The sequence below is a fragment of the Thamnophis sirtalis genome, unplaced genomic scaffold (genome assembly GCF_051295495.1).
Source record: "Thamnophis sirtalis isolate CommonGarterSnake01/CBP01778 unplaced genomic scaffold, rThaSir2_p1.2 scaffold_8, whole genome shotgun sequence".
NCBI classification, from domain to species: domain Eukaryota; kingdom Metazoa; phylum Chordata; class Lepidosauria; order Squamata; family Natricidae; genus Thamnophis; species Thamnophis sirtalis.
Genome location: NW_028261388.1, coordinates 61,039,874 through 61,045,276, shown reverse-complemented (window position 1 = coordinate 61,045,276; position 5,403 = coordinate 61,039,874). Strand labels below are relative to the sequence as shown.

Here is a 5,403-nt window from a genome sequence, read left to right as displayed (position 1 = left end):
AAGGAATGTGACTGTCCTTGGTCTGCAACATCACTGACCACACTTGCTCCAATGAATGGCCTGCACAAAGAAGAGACACAGAAAGGAAGACTTTAATTGCATGCACTACTACATTAAGGATGAAACCAGCACACAAAGCAATAAAATAGCTACTTACAGAGGAAAGATGACTGTCCTTGCCGGTCTTCAACACCACTACCACACCACCTTGCTCCAATAACCTGCATAAAGAAGAGACACAGAAAGGAAGACTTTAATTGCATGTACTCAAGTACTTACTTGTTATTGTTGTTGTACAATAACAAGTACTTACTTGTTATTGTAATTGGTTTTGTGGTTGAAGATGTTTATCCAGCTTTAGTTCATTGCTGTAAAAATCTCTTGCCTTCCAAACTGAGTTAAGATGATATCTTTCTCCTAAGTAGTTCACCACCAATCCGGCTGGGACCTCCCATCTGTACTGTATCTGGCGATTTTTGAGTTCATCCATTAGGAATGCATAGTCCTTTCTGGATCTCAACATTTTAGGGGGAATTTCTTTCAATACTATCACCTCCTGACCTGCGACCTGCAGTTTGTTTTTATAAGTCGCTTGTAATATTCCGTTCCTTGTTTTCCTGGTGACAAAATAGATTACAATATCTCTTGGTAGTTGTCTCTGTCTGGCAATCCATGAGTTAACACAGTAAATTTTGTCAATCTGCCAATCATATTCTGACTTGGGTTCACCAATTAGCTGAGCAAAGGATTCTGCAAAGATCTCTTTCAAATTTTATTGGTTATTTTCTTTCAGACCTCTTATTCTCAAAGCAAATTCCATCGCTCTATATTGTATCATTGTAACTTCTGCCTCTGACTTTTCAATCTTGCTTTGAGCGTAATCAATTTTGTTCTCCAAATTCACATTAGACTGATTAATTTCTTCCACCCTATCCTCCAGTGATGTTACATAACCAAGCAAACCCTTAAATGCATCCACTATGTCCTCTCTTATTTGCTGATTACGTGTTTGGATCCTTAATTTCAGACATTTCATCAGACACATCTTTAAAGGCAGTTGTAATTTTTCCTTCTAAAACACAGGCTTGTTCCTTTAAAGCACCTTGGAGGGCTTCAAGTGTTAATGATTGTGCTTCCACTGGGGGTAATAAAGATTGCAATTTGTGTGTCTGGGCTGGAGAACTTCCAGCGCTGTTAGAAGCACTTAATTTGGTTTGCTTTGAAGCCATTTCCAAATATTCAAATCCCACTTTTCAGCAGCCAAATTATTGAGTCCAAAAAGTCCACCTGATCCCCAGATTTGTTAAATCTTATAGCTTGTTAGTGAACTGTTCTGTCCCCCCTTCCTTGCTCGTTAACAGACAACAGGCAGACAAACTTAAAAGGAAAGAACTTTATCAGTCCTCGGCTCAGACTGGCTGCGAGCCCAAAAATAAACATAAATAAAGTCTCTGGCAAGGAGATAACAGAATGCAAAACAAAAATCTCTTACGGCAAAACCAGGTGTCCAAAAAGAAAGCAAATGACTTCTCCAAGTGTCTCTTTGAATCCAGGTTACAGAAAGCAAATCACTTCTCCAAGTATCTCTCACAAACAAACCATGACCGATGAACAATGAATTGTTCTGCAACCAGGGCGTGGCACTATCCGTCCTTTTATCTCCAAAAGACGACACTAACGAGCCCCAGCTGCATTGTTAATCCTGCATCCTGACTCAACTCACAGCAAACTTCTGCTGAGTCACAACAGTGAACCAATGCTGTTTTGTTTAATCTTGAGCTCTTGGTTCTTTTAACAATGTTAGCAAACACTTAACAAATACTTTCATTCTTAAGTTTCACTTTCACCATGCCCTTTGATGTTCAGGTGCCATCTTTCCTTTTGTCCCCTTAATCTTCACAGAAGGAAGTGATACTACATCAGAGTTAAGGTTTGTACTTGCAATTGTAATCACTCCTGTCTTTGCTCTGCCTGCTTCTTATTCAAATGTAGATTAAAACGTTGATTACAGGGATGGTCATGGCGCTTTGTTCTGCTGGAGCAGAAGCAATAGCAATAGCAGTTAGACTTATCTACCGCTTCATAGGGCTTTCAGCCCTTTCTAAGCGGTTTACAGAGTCAGCATATTGCCCCCACAGTCTGGGTCCTCATTTTACCCACCTCGGAAGGATGGAAGGCTGAGTCAACCCTGAGCCGGTGAGATTTGAACCGCTAAAGTGCAGCTAACAGTCAGCTGAAGTGGCTGCAGTACTGCACTCTAACCACTGCGCCACCTTGGCTCTTTAGCCGAGGCAAGCATCCCGGGAGTGGAGCACTGTTGGGCTGCAGGGGGGCTCTCACCCTTCAAGCCCCAGAATTGCTCCTGGGGGGTTAGGGGAGCTCTACCCTTGCCCGGCTGCTCACCTCCCCCTCTTTTCCTGAGGGGAGAGTTTTCAAACTGCTAGGGGCTGGCGTTCCCAAAAGAACATTCTTCAGTGCCTATGGTGCCACCGGAAGTCTTGGTTTCATTCTTATTGGTGCCACTTTAGGGTCCAAACTGAAGGATATCAGGGTAGCCCTATATTCTCATCAACTTCCCATCAAATATGTCGGTGAACTCATTACCCAATTCTCTGATGGTCTTCCCCAGATTTTGTGAACCCCAGTAATGCCTAGCCCCAAGGCTGCAAACCAATCCAGTCCCAGGAGGTTAGGCAGTGAGCCTTCTATGATAACCAATTTCAGTGGCCCGGAGAACTCTTTATATTCTATGTGGAACGTTCCACTTCCTTTGATGGGGATGTTATTTTCCTGATAATCTCTCAGATACGGCTTCACATAAGCTTCCGCTTGGCTCTGTGTGGCAACAATCTTTGTAGGGTCTGCTAGGATACAATTGTTGTTGCCAACCCTGTATCCACTTCCATCTGGCAGGGCAATCCAGCAATATGGACGGTAATGTAAAATTTACTACTTCCCGGAATCCCGGTTTGATTGCTCACCCTCTTTAAATGACAGTCTGTATTAATAGTAAAACACTCATCCTCTGGTGTTCTCAGTCTTGGTGGGCCTCGCTTTCCCCCAACATTATGACTTGGAGTCTGTCCTGTTGGGGTGGCTGGCAATGCAACACGGCAAACTTGCGCTAGATGACCTTTCTTCCCACACCATCTGCAAATGTTATTTCTATGGCGACACATAGCTCTCGGTGGTTTCTGCAACAAATTATGCATGAGGAGGACAGCCTCCTATCCTCAGTCACTCTGCGATCCTTGTTGGCCACCCTCAACCGATGGATGTCAGTGTGATTATCTTCCTCATCTTCAGTGTCCCCTGCAATTCTGTCTCTCCCCGATGGACAGTTGCCCCCCTTCTAGTCATCTGGGGGCTGCCTGACTTCTGTATCTCTTCAGTTGATCTATTCGATGATTCAGTGGCGTGCGCCTCCTTTACTGCTGTTTGTAGTGTTAATGTCGGTTTTCCCAGTTTCTGTAACTGAACATCCCGAACCCCACAGACCAATCTGTCTCGAAGGGCTTCGTCTAAGTTGCTGAATTCACAGTAGATAGCTGCCTTCTGGAGGGCCGCCATATAACAGCTGATAGACTCACCCTCCACCTGGTCCCTATGGTAAAAAGCATGTCTTCTAGCAATGCAAGATGGTTGGGGGGCATAATGTTCCTGCAGTTTACCCAATAATATGTCCCAAGGAGCTGTCTAAAGGGGTTGGGGAACAATGACGGCCCTTGCCATCTCAAACACTTCTTTTCCACAAATGCTCAAAAAAAGTGCTTGTTTGCGATTATCTGTGATATTTGTATAGTCATTAGCTTCTAATATACAGTCAAAAAGGATTAAGTAAGAATCCCACATCTGTGTTTCAGGATCAAATAGGGTAAACTGGTGGGTTAGCCATTATCTTTCCCAAAACAAAACAGTTTCCACTCATGCATGCTTTTTAATCTCTGTAGCCTCTCAATTAGCAGTTCTCAGTGTTGGCTTCGAGCCCAGGCATCCCATCCTCATTACCAATGCAATGTAGTGTGTGGGGAACAGATGTGGAGCCACATTCCAGGAATGCTGTTTATTCAAGATAAGAGCAGACAATAAACCAACAGCCAGTTTTCAGCTGACAGCTCCTTTTAAGGTAAGCTCTCAGCCAATTAACCAATAACTTTAAAATACGGAAAAGCCTCTGCTCGTGCCTGCGTGGACATAACAGTTTTACTGCTGCACGAGCACAATTGCATTGGATGGGTGTAAAAAGGATTCTCAGTTATTTGAAGGGAACTTGTGAATTTGAGTCTTCAAATACAGGTCTCTGAAGAATTAAAATTGAAAGGCTATGTTGATAGTGATTATGCAAATGATGTAAAAACCAGAAAGTCTAATTCTGGGATTGTGGTATTGTTTGGAGGGACTTTAATTGGTTGGAAGTCCAGGAAGCAAACAATTGTCGCCATTTCTACTGTGGAGGCAGAATTTATTGCTTTGTCTGAACTCTGTTCAGAGGTAACCTGGTATGTACAGCTGTTACAGGATTTAAATGTAAAGGTAAATGAAGCTGTAATGGTGTATGAGAATAATGCTGCCTGCATTAAAATGGCAACAGGTGACAGAGTAAAGAACAGATGCAAACATGTGGACATTAAATATGTAATGTCAGGGAAACCATAAAAAGTAAATTAATCAACTTGCTTCATTGTGCATCAGAAGACAATCTGGCTGACATAATGATCAAGTCACTGGGTGGGGTACACCATGGGAAGAATATTAAGTTAATTGGATTTATGTCTATTCCAGTCATGAAGGAAGGTTCTTATATTGTGCTTTCAGTTGCTTTAAGTAGTAAGTGAGCTCCTCGGAGGGGACACTTTTACTTTTCTTGTATTCCACATTATATATTCTTTTTAGTTGAACGCAATCTCTATCGAACTATTTTTTGTTTTTTGAAACCAGCATTTTGGGGTGAGCTAGTGATCTGTTACTGAGAACCGAATTCAAATTTAAAATTAAGGATTCAAACTCCCCTTCAAATTAAGGATTCAATCCCCCACAGTTATTTCTTAGTAGAGATGTACGTAACTCTATGGTTTCAGGGGCTAACATCCAGTTGGTAACTTTCTTAACGTTTTTCTCGTTCCATTTAATTTTTACCTGGGTATTTTGAGTCTCTAACCTGGGTAGGTAGGCTGTGCCTACCCTTAGAGAATTCTGGTTCAATGTGAGAGTAAGGAGTATTGTATTATAATCACTTTCCAGTCGCGAGTCTGCCTCCATCTTCTGTAAGAACTTCAGGAGGTCATATGATATTATCCAGTAATCAAATGTGGATTTTCTTCCTGCTCCCCGATAAGTATATTCTGCTGGAAAGTCACCCCATGGGGACCCGTTAAGAATACAAAGATCCAAATGTTCAGTCAT

The 5,403-nt window shown here is 42.3% G+C and overlaps 1 pseudogene; it reads right to left on the bottom strand.

Annotated features, from left to right (window-relative positions):
- Positions 1 to 316: 316 nt before the first annotated feature.
- Positions 317 to 1,229, bottom strand: LOC148044439 (uncharacterized; annotated as a pseudogene).
- Positions 1,230 to 5,403: the final 4,174 nt, after the last annotated feature.